This window comes from Saccoglossus kowalevskii, chromosome 4 (assembly GCF_978046115.1).
Source record: "Saccoglossus kowalevskii chromosome 4, keSacKowa6.1, whole genome shotgun sequence".
In the NCBI taxonomy this organism is placed as follows: domain Eukaryota; kingdom Metazoa; phylum Hemichordata; class Enteropneusta; family Harrimaniidae; genus Saccoglossus; species Saccoglossus kowalevskii.
The window spans coordinates 18,517,052-18,536,635 of record NC_140644.1 but is presented as its reverse complement, the minus strand read 5'-3'; positions in this window follow the sequence as shown (position 1 = coordinate 18,536,635).

Sequence of the window (19,584 nt, the reverse complement as noted above, 5' to 3'; positions counted from 1 at the left end):
CGACCTTTGCTTTTTTCCGTGAAAAATGGGGAAGTTTACGTCAATTTGACGGACATTCCATTTTTTTAAAACTAACGAAGCACACTGTTTAGCACTCCTATTTTTTTCATTTGCCGATTTCTATTCAGAAAAATTCGACCGCTCGAAAATGCACCTTAATTTTTCACTCTTAAAACATGTCAGATTTCCAACACTAATTATTTAAAACCGGTCGAAATTTTAAAACTTTTACGTTAGGAGCTGGAGCTCTCTTCTTGCAGGCGACCGTCGCCGGTAGTACAACAGCATGTTTTGTACGTACATCCGTGCGCTGATTGTCTGCGACTGTCTTAGAAAATCCCTGAATAAGGCGTTGCCAAAATCGGAAAAAATATATAAATGCCTCCTTAAAAAACGAACAGAATTCATATATTTCTTTTAACAAATATGTTGCAGTGGGAAAAATGGGATTGGAAACGATGAACAAAACTTCTGTGCCTCGCGTTTCGCTTCTAGGATTACGCGATTATTCATTATTGTGAGTTCGCTTCATGGAGTTGGTTCTCAATACTACATAAAAATCATCAAGGATAAATAATTTAATATCCCACTTTGTACTCTTCACGGTAAACCATAGGCTCTGAAATACTCGTATATTTTTTATTGAAAATACATCGAAGAGAAGCCATGATGTTTTGATCGTGATAAAAGGTCACCTTCCTAGGACCGCCCCCTGTTAATTCATGAGATGACGTCATATTTACTGGGCAATCCACGTGTTTTTACCGACCCCATCAAAACACTGGTATGAATGACGTGTTTCTGATTTATATATTCAAGAGTAGTTGTTCTGGTCCAACGATTTTACATAAAATGTCTATGTCTATACCTTAGCTTTCATTTTCAATAGTCTAGAAAGTATGACAAAGTATGACAAAGCAGCAGTAATTCCCGGTTTAACGCGCAAATATGCAAATTAGCCTTTTTCTCCGTCGTCTTCTATTTTTGGTGAATTCTTGGGTTTTAAATTAAAATAGCTGATAGACGCTTTGGCCATTTGCCTCGAAAATTTCACACATTATTGACAAGGTATTTCCCCTTCAAAATGCGTCCGGACAGTTTATTACGGCGAGTGGAACAAAAATAACAAGTCCGCAATTAACATGGATATATAAATTATGCAAAAATAGAAAAGAGTGAACTTTGAGGTCATGCTGTGCGATTTTGAAAGCCGTTAGAGAGATGAGTGGACGCATTTGAATTAGTAGTATACCAAGGTATCCAGTGATGTAATTTTACCCACAAACGGGCTTGAAGTTTTTAAGCTAATTTTTTAAAACCACTTTTGTCCAAAAAAGCATATTTTTGACCCAAAATCAAAAACGCATTCTGGATATTTAAAATAAAGACAAGTTTTACAAAGTTTGTATAATAAGCTTTCAGAAAATATATAACATGTTGGATATATAATACGATCTTCATTGTCTAATTACTCAATTAAAAAGCAAGCCAAATAAACTGCATCTCTACAACTATTTAGGACACTAATTGGTATATAATAAATTGACAATCTTGTGGAATATGGTCAGATAAGAACTAATACCAATTACATTGTATGCTATTAAAAGTTTGAATGTAACATACCTCTCTGTTTCAGGGTATAGATATTTTAATGCAGGCCGGCGCTGTCTTTTCAAGTGAATATGATGACAATGACCACGCCTGTCATATACGCAAATGCAACAATTAAACCCCACAATGTATATGCAGATTTTTACACCGAGAGGCTGCACTGATGTTACCCCACCAACGGCAAAATGCAGTAAAATGTTGAGTATTGATTCGCACAGCTTATGGTGTGTTTATGATAATGAATATTACAGTCGCGAATCAACGCCGGAGATTGGATGATACGACGACCCTTCAACAAGCGTCAAATATGCTTTGTTAGGCCAGACTTTATTATCCCTTGTTTGGCGAACCCGACGAATGAACAGGAGCTGCAAATGAAATAAAAATGAAATTTTATTTCAGCCTAATTTCACGCGCCCGCCGACTTGTAAGCGCAAACTTGAAAAATTGCTAAAAAAAATATATTTTTTCTCTTCATTTTTTTTACCGCCCGCCGCATACCAAATCCAAGTTGCATTTTCGTGGGAGTATCATGATCAAAGTACCAAAGTCTCGCGCAGATGAAAAACAAGGTTATACATGGAATAAAATTTCATTTCATTTTTTCTCTCCGATCAATGATCTCACTTACAATTCTTTGAGAATCACACAAATCTAATGGGAAAAAAAGAATTACTTTTATTTTTTCCGCCCTCCTCAAAAAAATTGCCTTATAAAAACTCGAGAAACAAGGAATAAAAAAAGTCTGGCCTTACAATATCATTGATTGGCTGAAAGTCACCTGATCGGAGCACGACCTTGGTCACAGAACCATATTTGCCCATATTATCAACAGGACTGTGCGCGAGAACCACATCCACATTTTCAACCATTTTTAGCGCGAAAGTTGCCAGGAAACTCGTGAATTTTATGGATTCGAATAAAATAAAGCTAGCGATTGCTACCAATGGTTATTAATATATTCCCCGATGCTCTTCGAATTCTTATTTATTTTTTTTATTTCAAGGTAAGAAATGGCTAGTTCAAGTTGCATCAACTTCAAGGCGGCTTTTTCACCGAAACTGTTGTAGTTTAGCGATGTAAAATAAAATATATTTAAATAATAACACAGGGTGATGGTTTGAATCGTGATATTGCCCGAATGACCATGTGTTATTATTATTATTATTATTATTATTATTATTATTATTATTATTATTATTATTATTATAATATTATTATTATTATTATTATTATTATTATTATTATTATTATTATGTCACAGTGATCGTCAGTTGTGGCGTGGATCTTAAGGTCATGTTAGGGTCATGGTAGTTTCACCCTTTTTTGGAACTTAATTGTACTTTGTGTTATTCATAAATTTCCAGGAAACATATGTTGAATTTTTTTTAAACGTTGCTAAAATAAAGCAAATAAAACAATGGGGATACGCTAGTGAGGTATTCAAGAGGGGATTTCTTTTTGGACTATTGTTATGCTAATAGCGACCTAATAACTCACTAACCATATATGTACATAACAATATACTGATTTAGGACAGGCTCTTCTGTCGTTTAACATTATACCCTCTCATGATGAACCAAACGCCGAGAGAAACGTGCGCGTACACAGGATGTGTGCTTGTTATGGGTAATAGCCAATATTCTCAAGGCTAGGTTGTTAACGCTCAAGACAAGACTGCACAATCATTTGACGAGGTCTGTCGTTGAGAAAATGACCGATTTTTTGTTACGTGAAAGCTTTTGGAAATTTCCTGGGAAGTGTAGAGAACATTGCAATAAAATATTACGGGAAATGGGCAAGAAAAGTACGTATTGAACGCTAACTACATTGCAGTGTTCTCCCCAGGCCTTTTAAGAGTATCGGGTCCAATTCTGTTCTTTTTGAATATACAAATGTAGATGGAAAACCGATGACTTTTTCAGTAGCATTCCAGACATTGCAAGATATATATATAATATCAGTGATTCACTACTATTGGGTTAAACAACTATTTACGATCATTCAAATTTATTATAGTGGTCATCATGGCTATTCGTTCGACCAAGTACTGACCTTCGCCACTGTTGCGAGGCCATGAGCAGAGAAACGGAAGGCTGGATTTCCCGCGTTTAGCGGTTTTCAAATCAAAGTGGCTACACTTAATCCATTGATTAGGCATACACTCGACAGCAACGACAAGGAAGTTTGTCAGTTTGTATTCAGTTTTAAGATATAAATTTTCTATTTTACGCATTATGGCTACACAACGTGACAGAAAGTCCTTCCAGTTCCATGTGATCTAATATTTGTTAAAACAATCTACATGTATTTGCACACGACTCCCAGTGTCTTCTCCTCGAGCATGTTTCACATTCGCTTTTGTAAGGTTTACCTGGTGTTCAACTTTCTCACATGAAACGAAGCAGTTGATTTCTACTTTTTCAATATTTATTTTCGTTTGATATTTTTAAACAAAATATGCAGTCATTAAATAATTAGTAAATATGCGAGGTTTTTTATTTTTTCCGAACGAGGACAAGAAAGGCAAAATGGCGGTGGCGGTAGTCTCACGACGGGTTGATCGGGATCTTCGGTTTGTATCAAAGGCAGACTCACAAATGAGGTATTTTTTCGAAAGATAATTTGATAGGAACTAAACAAATTTCAATCGTTGGCGTGTGTAAGGGCTGGACCACTTAATATCATTGGCTCCAAGTCCGGACCGGACATTATACGAACATTTATTGAGAACACACAGTATCCTTCGGAAAGGATGAAAAGGGTTACATTTCCTACATTGTAAAACTATCAAAATTCTCACAATAAATTGACTAAGCTAACAACTATACTACAACTGTACTATTTATAATAATTTTTTTTAATAACATTTTTTTATTCAGTATGCACCCTAGGCCTCCGGCCTTTGTGCTAAAGGAAATTGCAACAACAATTTAGTGAACTTGAATATAAATACATAAATGCATGCATATAAAATGCACAGACTCAATGCATGTACTGTTCTCTCTGTTTGAAAGCAAAAAATAAAAATTTGGCTAAATTTCTCACAGTGTCCACATTGGATGAGGACATAAGCTGAACAAACTTCTCTATATTAGGGTTAATAAAATATTGTCTAGAAATATACTTTGCTCTCAAAGACTGGTAGGAAGTACATATCAAAAGAAAATGGTACTCGTTGTCTATGTTGCCATCATGACAACTGTGGCATAACCTATTTTCCCGTGGAAGATTTGCACCACTTCCCTAGACACACGAAAAGAAGTTAGTGCCCATTTAAAAATATGTTTCATTGGAATTAGTAAATATTGTTCTAGTGAAAGTTTCTCCTTAAACAATTTGAAAGTATCATGTCTACTAAGGCTGTTTATGTCTATATGCCATTGTTGAAATTCAATGTCTTTACATCGTTTTCTGAACTCAGATAGAAATTTGGATTCATTTCCAACTCCCTTGTTATACCAAGCCTCGGAAAAACCGTAATTCGAGGGAGGCAAGGGTTATTTTCGTTCAACGAATTGCAATATTTTTTTGTTCGTACAACGTAAATAGAAAAAATAAATTCCGTAATTATGTAATCACAGGCTAGACGTACAACGTAATCAATCAAATATTTTTTTCGTACACTGTAAAAATGTGTAATTTTTCTCGTACGTACAACAATTCAAATCCAAATAAAAAAATCGTAAAGAATAATCCAGGGAAATTACATTTTAGAAACTGTAAAACGACTAGATGACACAATTCACTACAAAATTGAATGTCAAGACGTAAAAGGCCCTCTAACCGAATGAAGAGCATTACGAGGGTAATGTGCGCATGCGTCTCTTCACACGGCGCAGCAATGGTGGAGAATTTGAGTCGGAGAGCTCTTCGGACCATTCAATGTTCCATTTGTTAACACTGTAAAAACGTCTTTTTTTTCTTCGTAAATTGTGAAAAGCCCTTTTTGTTTCCCGTAAAACCGTACCTGCTACCCCCTTGCCTCCCCTCTAATTCAATAGGATATTTTTAGTTCATTGACCCAGCAATGCAGTGTTAATCGTTCAACCAATAGTCTAAATACTTTGCACGCGTTGTCATGACGGCATGTGGACTCCGCCAGTGAGGGCGTCGTCCCATAGCATCGTCATGACAACATCAATGCAACTTGGTGACACTCTCTCTCTCTGTGACCAAGGACTTAGACCGTTTATTACAAATCAAAACCAATTACAAAGCAGTTAAAAGACTCTAAGGCGTGGCCTTCAATCATACAGCCAATCACACCAAGTACTTGACACGTCATATCTTTTGATTAATCGTTCACTATATTACTCACTGCGAATACCGACTGTCAGAAATAGCGGTCCGGATGGCAACGGTTATATCGTAATTAGTTCCAAATAACTGAGTCAAGTTCCGTCCAGGACCTCGCATAAGCCTAAATGATGACAGACATAACACAGCCATTCACTAGTAATCAACTAAATAAGTCGGTCAACAGACACGCGAAAACCAAAAATTGCTTGTAGAATTTTAGCTTTAAAATTAGCTTTCTTGTCACGTAAGAGATTGCGATATTAAGTTTTTTCTCTTTTATAATTTTCCAAATTTCTCAAAGTCTTAAATTTTATATACGTGTTCAAAAGGCGATATTCATTTTTTCTTAATAAAAGGCACTCTTTATCAAACCAGTCATTTTCCTTAAATGCACTTTCATGAAATGGCAATTTAAGCTTCGCAACTTTATAAAACAGTTCATTTGTTTTTTGTACCAAAATATCACTATCAACACCTTCCAATAAACTATTGTAACTGGAAAGGCTAACTTTAGCCATATATTGTCATTATCAGATTCCAAATATGTGATATACTTGCAAAGGATATGTTTAAATAAAATAAGTAAACCCCTGACGGTCTGCCCGAAGTATCACTAGGTGCACGAATTTTCGAATAACATTGGTACCCCTCAGGGGAAAACGTTTGCCTTTTTGTAGCCCACGTTTCTACCAGCCCGATTATATCATACACCTTAATATAAAAAGTAAAGTTTTTATCTCCCCATTTTGATTTAAGCCCTCCAACGTTCCAAACAACAAAGTTTAGTCTACACAAAAAGTTAAGCAAATTAGAATTTTGCTCACAAACTTGATATTCGGAGCCTTGGCCGGATCCCTAGTCAGGAAGAACACCGGTACGTCTACTGGAGTTTGGATTCGTAACTGACAAGCATTTCACCTGTTCGGACACATCATCATAGCAGTACACTGACTTTGCTTCCCTTGATTTCACGATTAATTTGTCGCATTTTAACCATGCTTTGATATCCTTGTCCCGATCTAAAAGTTCGCTTCTCTTGGAAAGTAGTTTGCTCCGAACAGCCCTGGTACGTGGCATGTAGTTCTCATCAATGAAAATATTTGCGCCTTACGTAATACCTGCAGTTTGTTTTTAAAGAATGAAAACATGACAGTGATTGGTCTGCACCCTTTAATTACGTATGCTAGACGATGTGCTTGTTCAATATGTATCGAATTTGACATTCCTAATTTATTAACTATTACTTCTCTAACTTTATCCTTAGATGTATTCCAGCCTTCGTCTTCACTGTTCTGTTCTATACCTTTGAAAATTAAATTGCATTTTTTTTAATCCATTTCCCATATCCGTATAGTCCTCATGCAATGTTTTCATTTCAACCATTGTTTGTTTCAGTTGTTCATTGCATTGTTTTATTTCTTCAAAATCTTCTTTGCTTCTAACTGTTCTATTTTTGTTGCATTGTCCTCCGTTCTTTCCTTAATTTCGTCCAGGGAATCTTCTATATTATTCATTTTGGTTTCTAATTGCCCAAAACTCAGTAATTTTAATGAAAAAAAAGTACATTTATCTTAGTAATAGTGACACCTGTTGTTTAGTGTGATGAACCCCCACGGTTGGGTACAGGAGCATAGAAGTTTTTAATTAAAATTGTTTTCCATAAGAAAAATGAAACCATCATACATGGCCTTATAAACAGGCTTTTACTTCATAGTGGGGTGGGTGGAGTAAAGCTGTGATTATTTTTATTACTTTCTGACCATCTAGTTTGCCATTTACCATGTCCATATAAACTAAAGCTCCAGCCAATATCAGATTTGACTACTTGTTTCAAGCTATGGCACTTGGAAATGAGTGTTGTGACATGTGGCAAATGTCCAACTGTCTTGGTTAATAAGATTGGCTATATTTCAACTAGAAACAGGTAAACCAGTATACCTGTATGTACGAAGCCAGTGATCGTTATTCAAGCCAAAGAAACTGCATCTATTTATATAAATACACATGGACAGAGAATATTTTCTTGGAGCACTAAATGTGACAATTGCCCTACTGTCTGTGATAAATATACCACACCAGCTACATAGTGCCCGACGAGGAGTTGGGTAGGTAGTGAAGAAAAACATTGACTGAAGCCTGGCAGAGGACTGAATTGTTGTCAACAGCAACAAACATACTGGGAAAGTCAAAGACAGTGAAAAAACAAACAAAAAAAAAACACACAGGCATATAAATACTAACTTTCTAGGATCTTTATTGACTCCAAGTAATCCAGAGTAGAACGAGATGAATCAACGCTATACTCCGCCATCTTTATTTTAATATTAGATGCAACCATTATTCTGTAGGGGACAACGGGTCATAACTTGAGGGGAGTTAACACCCATGATTTTTAAAATGCCTTGATCAATAAGAGTCTAAGTTACAGGGAACATTATTTTCATTTTTCAGTGGACCAATAAATGCATTTGACAGGAAAATAGAAAAACTCTACCACAACAGCAATTAGAACAGCTTGCTGCATTATAAGTATCACTTCCCTGTCAAATTAGTGGTTCATGCTTATTTGAATCTGAACATAACAGGCCAATTCTATCACACCTTGCTAGGCTTGAACTTCCATCCAATCAGAGCATTCCAAATGAACATGATTCTCCACAAAACTAGAGGGCGCTCTGACCAAAAAATTGCCATGATCTAAATAAAAAGAACTGAATGTCCACAGTTATGTCTGTAGGTGTACCTTACCTGCATGCAAAATAAAGTCCAAGATTGGTCGGTTATGTACGTACTTATCCAAAATGAATTCATAACCATTTTAACACGTAGCCAGGGTAGTGAAATTAAACGATACCCACCGAAAAATACACAGGGTCAGAACCCTGACCAACACATTGAAATAAAGTCCAAGATTGGTCGGTTATGTACGTACTTATCCAAAATGAATTCATACCCATTTTAACACGTAGCCAGGGTAATGAAATTAAACGGTACCCACCGAAAAATACACAGGGTCAGAACCCTGACCAACACATTGAAATAAAGTCCAAGATTGGTCGGTTACGTACGTACTTATCTAGAGTGAATTCATAACCATTTTAACACGTAGCCAGGGTAATGAACCAATGCATTGCCTGATATTAAATGTTAACTAACGTTTTAGTACATATGTATAAGCATTCAGTAATTTTAATGAAAAAAAAGTACATTTATCTTAGTAATAGTGACACCTGTTGTTTAGTGTGATGAACCCCCACGGTTGGGTACAGGAGCATAGAAGTTTTTAATTAAAATTGTTTTCCATAAGAAAAATGAAACCATCATACATGGCCTTATAAACAGGCTTTTACTTCATAGTGGGGTGGGTGGAGTAAAGCTGTGATTATTTTTATTACTTTCTGACCATCTAGTTTGCCATTTACCATGTCCATATAAACTAAAGCTCCAGCCAATATCAGATTTGACTACTTGTTTCAAGCTATGGCACTTGGAAATGAGTGTTGTGACATGTGGCAAATGTCCAACTGTCTTGGTTAATAAGATTGGCTATATTTCAACTAGAAACAGGTAAACCAGTATACCTGTATGTACGAAGCCAGTGATCGTTATTCAAGCCAAAGAAACTGCATCTATTTATATAAATACACATGGACAGAGAATATTTTCTTGGAGCACTAAATGTGACAATTGCCCTACTGTCTGTGATAAATATACCACACCAGCTACATAGTGCCCGACGAGGAGTTGGGTAGGTAGTGAAGAAAAACATTGACTGAAGCCTGGCAGAGGACTGAATTGTTGTCAACAGCAACAAACATACTGGGAAAGTCAAAGACAGTGAAAAAACAAACAAAAAAAAAACACACAGGCATATAAATACTAACTTTCTAGGATCTTTATTGACTCCAAGTAATCCAGAGTAGAACGAGATGAATCAACGCTATACTCCGCCATCTTTATTTTAATATTAGATGCAACCATTATTCTGTAGGGGACAACGGGTCATAACTTGAGGGGAGTTAACACCCATGATTTTTAAAATGCCTTGATCAATAAGAGTCTAAGTTACAGGGAACATTATTTTCATTTTTCAGTGGACCAATAAATGCATTTGACAGGAAAATAGAAAAACTCTACCACAACAGCAATTAGAACAGCTTGCTGCATTATAAGTATCACTTCCCTGTCAAATTAGTGGTTCATGCTTATTTGAATCTGAACATAACAGGCCAATTCTATCACACCTTGCTAGGCTTGAACTTCCATCCAATCAGAGCATTCCAAATGAACATGATTCTCCACAAAACTAGAGGGCGCTCTGACCAAAAAATTGCCATGATCTAAATAAAAAGAACTGAATGTCCACAGTTATGTCTGTAGGTGTACCTTACCTGCATGCAAAATAAAGTCCAAGATTGGTCGGTTATGTACGTACTTATCCAAAATGAATTCATAACCATTTTAACACGTAGCCAGGGTAGTGAAATTAAACGATACCCACCGAAAAATACACAGGGTCAGAACCCTGACCAACACATTGAAATAAAGTCCAAGATTGGTCGGTTATGTACGTACTTATCCAAAATGAATTCATACCCATTTTAACACGTAGCCAGGGTAATGAAATTAAACGGTACCCACCGAAAAATACACAGGGTCAGAACCCTGACCAACACATTGAATTAAAGTCCAAGATTGGTCGGTTACGTACGTACTTATCCAGAGTGACTTCAGACCCATTTTAACACGTAGCCAGGGTAATGAAATTAAACGGTACCCACCGAAAAATACACAGGGTCAGAACCCTGACCAACATATTGAAATAAAGTCCAAGATTGGTCGGTTATGTACGTACTTATCCAAAATGAATTCATAACCATTTTAACACGTAGCCAGGGTAATGAAATTAAACGGTACCCACCGAAAAATACACAGGGTCAGAACCCTGACCAACACATTGAAATAAAGTCCAAGATTGGTCGGTTACGTACGTACTTATCTAGAGTGAATTCATAACCATTTTAACACGTAGCCAGGGTAATGAACCAATGCATTGCCTGATATTAAATGTTAACTAACGTTTTAGTACATATGTATAAGCATTCAGTAATTTTAATGAAAAAAAAGTACATTTATCTTAGTAATAGTGACACCTGTTGTTTAGTGTGATGAACCCCCACGGTTGGGTACAGGAGCATAGAAGTTTTTAATTAAAATTGTTTTCCATAAGAAAAATGAAACCATCATACATGGCCTTATAAACAGGCTTTTACTTCATAGTGGGGTGGGTGGAGTAAAGCTGTGATTATTTTTATTACTTTCTGACCATCTAGTTTGCCATTTACCATGTCCATATAAACTAAAGCTCCAGCCAATATCAGATTTGACTACTTGTTTCAAGCTATGGCACTTGGAAATGAGTGTTGTGACATGTGGCAAATGTCCAACTGTCTTGGTTAATAAGATTGGCTATATTTCAACTAGAAACAGGTAAACCAGTATACCTGTATGTACGAAGCCAGTGATCGTTATTCAAGCCAAAGAAACTGCATCTATTTATATAAATACACATGGACAGAGAATATTTTCTTGGAGCACTAAATGTGACAATTGCCCTACTGTCTGTGATAAATATACCACACCAGCTACATAGTGCCCGACGAGGAGTTGGGTAGGTAGTGAAGAAAAACATTGACTGAAGCCTGGCAGAGGACTGAATTGTTGTCAACAGCAACAAACATACTGGGAAAGTCAAAGACAGTGAAAAAACAAACAAAAAAAAAACACACAGGCATATAAATACTAACTTTCTAGGATCTTTATTGACTCCAAGTAATCCAGAGTAGAACGAGATGAATCAACGCTATACTCCGCCATCTTTATTTTAATATTAGATGCAACCATTATTCTGTAGGGGACAACGGGTCATAACTTGAGGGGAGTTAACACCCATGATTTTTAAAATGCCTTGATCAATAAGAGTCTAAGTTACAGGGAACATTATTTTCATTTTTCAGTGGACCAATAAATGCATTTGACAGGAAAATAGAAAAACTCTACCACAACAGCAATTAGAACAGCTTGCTGCATTATAAGTATCACTTCCCTGTCAAATTAGTGGTTCATGCTTATTTGAATCTGAACATAACAGGCCAATTCTATCACACCTTGCTAGGCTTGAACTTCCATCCAATCAGAGCATTCCAAATGAACATGATTCTCCACAAAACTAGAGGGCGCTCTGACCAAAAAATTGCCATGATCTAAATAAAAAGAACTGAATGTCCACAGTTATGTCTGTAGGTGTACCTTACCTGCATGCAAAATAAAGTCCAAGATTGGTCGGTTATGTACGTACTTATCCAAAATGAATTCATAACCATTTTAACACGTAGCCAGGGTAGTGAAATTAAACGGTACCCACCGAAAAATACACAGGGTCAGAACCCTGACCAACACATTGAAATAAAGTCCAAGATTGGTCGGTTATGTACGTACTTATCCAAAATGAATTCATACCCATTTTAACACGTAGCCAGGGTAATGAAATTAAACGGTACCCACCGAAAAATACACAGGGTCAGAACCCTGACCAACACATTGAATTAAAGTCCAAGATTGGTCGGTTACGTACGTACTTATCCAGAGTGACTTCAGACCCATTTTAACACGTAGCCAGGGTAATGAAATTAAACGGTACCCACCGAAAAATACACAGGGTCAGAACCCTGACCAACATATTGAAATAAAGTCCAAGATTGGTCGGTTATGTACGTACTTATCCAAAATGAATTCATAACCATTTTAACACGTAGCCAGGGTAATGAAATTAAACGGTACCCACCGAAAAATACACAGGGTCAGAACCCTGACCAACACATTGAAATAAAGTCCAAGATTGGTCGGTTACGTACGTACTTATCTAGAGTGAATTCATAACCATTTTAACACGTAGCCAGGGTAATGAACCAATGCATTGCCTGATATTAAATGTTAACTAACGTTTTAGTACATATGTATAAGCATTCAGTAATTTTAATGAAAAAAAAGTACATTTATCTTAGTAATAGTGACACCTGTTGTTTAGTGTGATGAACCCCCACGGTTGGGTACAGGAGCATAGAAGTTTTTAATTAAAATTGTTTTCCATAAGAAAAATGAAACCATCATACATGGCCTTATAAACAGGCTTTTACTTCATAGTGGGGTGGGTGGAGTAAAGCTGTGATTATTTTTATTACTTTCTGACCATCTAGTTTGCCATTTACCATGTCCATATAAACTAAAGCTCCAGCCAATATCAGATTTGACTACTTGTTTCAAGCTATGGCACTTGGAAATGAGTGTTGTGACATGTGGCAAATGTCCAACTGTCTTGGTTAATAAGATTGGCTATATTTCAACTAGAAACAGGTAAACCAGTATACCTGTATGTACGAAGCCAGTGATCGTTATTCAAGCCAAAGAAACTGCATCTATTTATATAAATACACATGGACAGAGAATATTTTCTTGGAGCACTAAATGTGACAATTGCCCTACTGTCTGTGATAAATATACCACACCAGCTACATAGTGCCCGACGAGGAGTTGGGTAGGTAGTGAAGAAAAACATTGACTGAAGCCTGGCAGAGGACTGAATTGTTGTCAACAGCAACAAACATACTGGGAAAGTCAAAGACAGTGAAAAAACAAACAAAAAAAAAACACACAGGCATATAAATACTAACTTTCTAGGATCTTTATTGACTCCAAGTAATCCAGAGTAGAACGAGATGAATCAACGCTATACTCCGCCATCTTTATTTTAATATTAGATGCAACCATTATTCTGTAGGGGACAACGGGTCATAACTTGAGGGGAGTTAACACCCATGATTTTTAAAATGCCTTGATCAATAAGAGTCTAAGTTACAGGGAACATTATTTTCATTTTTCAGTGGACCAATAAATGCATTTGACAGGAAAATAGAAAAACTCTACCACAACAGCAATTAGAACAGCTTGCTGCATTATAAGTATCACTTCCCTGTCAAATTAGTGGTTCATGCTTATTTGAATCTGAACATAACAGGCCAATTCTATCACACCTTGCTAGGCTTGAACTTCCATCCAATCAGAGCATTCCAAATGAACATGATTCTCCACAAAACTAGAGGGCGCTCTGACCAAAAAATTGCCATGATCTAAATAAAAAGAACTGAATGTCCACAGTTATGTCTGTAGGTGTACCTTACCTGCATGCAAAATAAAGTCCAAGATTGGTCGGTTATGTACGTACTTATCCAAAATGAATTCATAACCATTTTAACACGTAGCCAGGGTAGTGAAATTAAACGGTACCCACCGAAAAATACACAGGGTCAGAACCCTGACCAACACATTGAAATAAAGTCCAAGATTGGTCGGTTATGTACGTACTTATCCAAAATGAATTCATACCCATTTTAACACGTAGCCAGGGTAATGAAATTAAACGGTACCCACCGAAAAATACACAGGGTCAGAACCCTGACCAACACATTGAATTAAAGTCCAAGATTGGTCGGTTACGTACGTACTTATCCAGAGTGACTTCAGACCCATTTTAACACGTAGCCAGGGTAATGAAATTAAACGGTACCCACCGAAAAATACACAGGGTCAGAACCCTGACCAACATATTGAAATAAAGTCCAAGATTGGTCGGTTATGTACGTACTTATCCAAAATGAATTCATAACCATTTTAACACGTAGCCAGGGTAATGAAATTAAACGGTACCCACCGAAAAATACACAGGGTCAGAACCCTGACCAACACATTGAAATAAAGTCCAAGATTGGTCGGTTACGTACGTACTTATCTAGAGTGAATTCATAACCATTTTAACACGTAGCCAGGGTAATGAACCAATGCATTGCCTGATATTAAATGTTAACTAACGTTTTAGTACATATGTATAAGCATTCAGTAATTTTAATGAAAAAAAAGTACATTTATCTTAGTAATAGTGACACCTGTTGTTTAGTGTGATGAACCCCCACGGTTGGGTACAGGAGCATAGAAGTTTTTAATTAAAATTGTTTTCCATAAGAAAAATGAAACCATCATACATGGCCTTATAAACAGGCTTTTACTTCATAGTGGGGTGGGTGGAGTAAAGCTGTGATTATTTTTATTACTTTCTGACCATCTAGTTTGCCATTTACCATGTCCATATAAACTAAAGCTCCAGCCAATATCAGATTTGACTACTTGTTTCAAGCTATGGCACTTGGAAATGAGTGTTGTGACATGTGGCAAATGTCCAACTGTCTTGGTTAATAAGATTGGCTATATTTCAACTAGAAACAGGTAAACCAGTATACCTGTATGTACGAAGCCAGTGATCGTTATTCAAGCCAAAGAAACTGCATCTATTTATATAAATACACATGGACAGAGAATATTTTCTTGGAGCACTAAATGTGACAATTGCCCTACTGTCTGTGATAAATATACCACACCAGCTACATAGTGCCCGACGAGGAGTTGGGTAGGTAGTGAAGAAAAACATTGACTGAAGCCTGGCAGAGGACTGAATTGTTGTCAACAGCAACAAACATACTGGGAAAGTCAAAGACAGTGAAAAAACAAACAAAAAAAAAACACACAGGCATATAAATACTAACTTTCTAGGATCTTTATTGACTCCAAGTAATCCAGAGTAGAACGAGATGAATCAACGCTATACTCCGCCATCTTTATTTTAATATTAGATGCAACCATTATTCTGTAGGGGACAACGGGTCATAACTTGAGGGGAGTTAACACCCATGATTTTTAAAATGCCTTGATCAATAAGAGTCTAAGTTACAGGGAACATTATTTTCATTTTTCAGTGGACCAATAAATGCATTTGACAGGAAAATAGAAAAACTCTACCACAACAGCAATTAGAACAGCTTGCTGCATTATAAGTATCACTTCCCTGTCAAATTAGTGGTTCATGCTTATTTGAATCTGAACATAACAGGCCAATTCTATCACACCTTGCTAGGCTTGAACTTCCATCCAATCAGAGCATTCCAAATGAACATGATTCTCCACAAAACTAGAGGGCGCTCTGACCAAAAAATTGCCATGATCTAAATAAAAAGAACTGAATGTCCACAGTTATGTCTGTAGGTGTACCTTACCTGCATGCAAAATAAAGTCCAAGATTGGTCGGTTATGTACGTACTTATCCAAAATGAATTCATAACCATTTTAACACGTAGCCAGGGTAGTGAAATTAAACGGTACCCACCGAAAAATACACAGGGTCAGAACCCTGACCAACACATTGAAATAAAGTCCAAGATTGGTCGGTTATGTACGTACTTATCCAAAATGAATTCATACCCATTTTAACACGTAGCCAGGGTAATGAAATTAAACGGTACCCACCGAAAAATACACAGGGTCAGAACCCTGACCAACACATTGAATTAAAGTCCAAGATTGGTCGGTTACGTACGTACTTATCCAGAGTGACTTCAGACCCATTTTAACACGTAGCCAGGGTAATGAAATTAAACGGTACCCACCGAAAAATACACAGGGTCAGAACCCTGACCAACATATTGAAATAAAGTCCAAGATTGGTCGGTTATGTACGTACTTATCCAAAATGAATTCATAACCATTTTAACACGTAGCCAGGGTAATGAAATTAAACGGTACCCACCGAAAAATACACAGGGTCAGAACCCTGACCAACACATTGAAATAAAGTCCAAGATTGGTCGGTTACGTACGTACTTATCTAGAGTGAATTCATAACCATTTTAACACGTAGCCAGGGTAATGAACCAATGCATTGCCTGATATTAAATGTTAACTAACGTTTTAGTACATATGTATAAGCATTCAGTAATTTTAATGAAAAAAAAGTACATTTATCTTAGTAATAGTGACACCTGTTGTTTAGTGTGATGAACCCCCACGGTTGGGTACAGGAGCATAGAAGTTTTTAATTAAAATTGTTTTCCATAAGAAAAATGAAACCATCATACATGGCCTTATAAACAGGCTTTTACTTCATAGTGGGGTGGGTGGAGTAAAGCTGTGATTATTTTTATTACTTTCTGACCATCTAGTTTGCCATTTACCATGTCCATATAAACTAAAGCTCCAGCCAATATCAGATTTGACTACTTGTTTCAAGCTATGGCACTTGGAAATGAGTGTTGTGACATGTGGCAAATGTCCAACTGTCTTGGTTAATAAGATTGGCTATATTTCAACTAGAAACAGGTAAACCAGTATACCTGTATGTACGAAGCCAGTGATCGTTATTCAAGCCAAAGAAACTGCATCTATTTATATAAATACACATGGACAGAGAATATTTTCTTGGAGCACTAAATGTGACAATTGCCCTACTGTCTGTGATAAATATACCACACCAGCTACATAGTGCCCGACGAGGAGTTGGGTAGGTAGTGAAGAAAAACATTGACTGAAGCCTGGCAGAGGACTGAATTGTTGTCAACAGCAACAAACATACTGGGAAAGTCAAAGACAGTGAAAAAACAAACAAAAAAAAAACACACAGGCATATAAATACTAACTTTCTAGGATCTTTATTGACTCCAAGTAATCCAGAGTAGAACGAGATGAATCAACGCTATACTCCGCCATCTTTATTTTAATATTAGATGCAACCATTATTCTGTAGGGGACAACGGGTCATAACTTGAGGGGAGTTAACACCCATGATTTTTAAAATGCCTTGATCAATAAGAGTCTAAGTTACAGGGAACATTATTTTCATTTTTCAGTGGACCAATAAATGCATTTGACAGGAAAATAGAAAAACTCTACCACAACAGCAATTAGAACAGCTTGCTGCATTATAAGTATCACTTCCCTGTCAAATTAGTGGTTCATGCTTATTTGAATCTGAACATAACAGGCCAATTCTATCACACCTTGCTAGGCTTGAACTTCCATCCAATCAGAGCATTCCAAATGAACATGATTCTCCACAAAACTAGAGGGCGCTCTGACCAAAAAATTGCCATGATCTAAATAAAAAGAACTGAATGTCCACAGTTATGTCTGTAGGTGTACCTTACCTGCATGCAAAATAAAGTCCAAGATTGGTCGGTTATGTACGTACTTATCCAAAATGAATTCATAACCATTTTAACACGTAGCCAGGGTAGTGAAATTAAACGGTACCCACCGAAAAATACACAGGGTCAGAACCCTGACCAACACATTGAAATAAAGTCCAAGATTGGTCGGTTATGTACGTACTTATCCAAAATGAATTCATACCCATTTTAACACGTAGCCAGGGTAATGAAATTAAACGGTACCCACCGAAAAATACACAGGGTCAGAACCCTGACCAACACATTGAATTAAAGTCCAAGATTGGTCGGTTACGTACGTACTTATCCAGAGTGACTTCAGACCCATTTTAACACGTAGCCAGGGTAATGAAATTAAACGGTACCCACCGAAAAATACACAGGGTCAGAACCCTGACCAACATATTGAAATAAAGTCCAAGATTGGTCGGTTATGTACGTACTTATCCAAAATGAATTCATAACCATTTTAACACGTAGCCAGGGTAATGAAATTAAACGGTACCCACCGAAAAATACACAGGGTCAGAACCCTGACCAACACATTGAAATAAAGTCCAAGATTGGTCGGTTACGTACGTACTTATCTAGAGTGAATTCATAACCATTTTAACACGTAGCCAGGGTAATGAACCAATGCATTGCCTGATATTAAATGTTAACTAACGTTTTAGTACATATGTATAAGCATTCAGTAATTTTAATGAAAAAAAAGTACATTTATCTTAGTAATAGTGACACCTGTTGTTTAGTGTGATGAACCCCCACGGTTGGGTACAGGAGCATAGAAGTTTTTAATTAAAATTGTTTTCCATAAGAAAAATGAAACCATCATACATGGCCTTATAAACAGGCTTTTACTTCATAGTGGGGTGGGTGGAGTAAAGCTGTGATTATTTTTATTACTTTCTGACCATCTAGTTTGCCATTTACCATGTCCATATAAACTAAAGCTCCAGCCAATATCAGATTTGACTACTTGTTTCAAGCTATGGCACTTGGAAATGAGTGTTGTGACATGTGGCAAATGTCCAACTGTCTTGGTTAATAAGATTGGCTATATTTCAACTAGAAACAGGTAAACCAGTATACCTGTATGTACGAAGCCAGTGATCGTTATTCAAGCCAAAGAAACTGCATCTATTTATATAAATACACATGGACAGAGAATATTTTCTTGGAGCACTAAATGTGACAATTGCCCTACTGTCTGTGATAAATATACCACACCAGCTACATAGTGCCCGACGAGGAGTTGGGTAGGTAGTGAAGAAAAACATTGACTGAAGCCTGGCAGAGGACTGAATTGTTGTCAACAGCAACAAACATACTGGGAAAGTCAAAGACAGTGAAAAAACAAACAAAAAAAAAACACACAGGCATATAAATACTAACTTTCTAGGATCTTTATTGACTCCAAGTAATCCAGAGTAGAACGAGATGAATCAACGCTATACTCCGCCATCTTTATTTTAATATTAGATGCAACCATTATTCTGTAGGGGACAACGGGTCATAACTTGAGGGGAGTTAACACCCATGATTTTTAAAATGCCTTGATCAATAA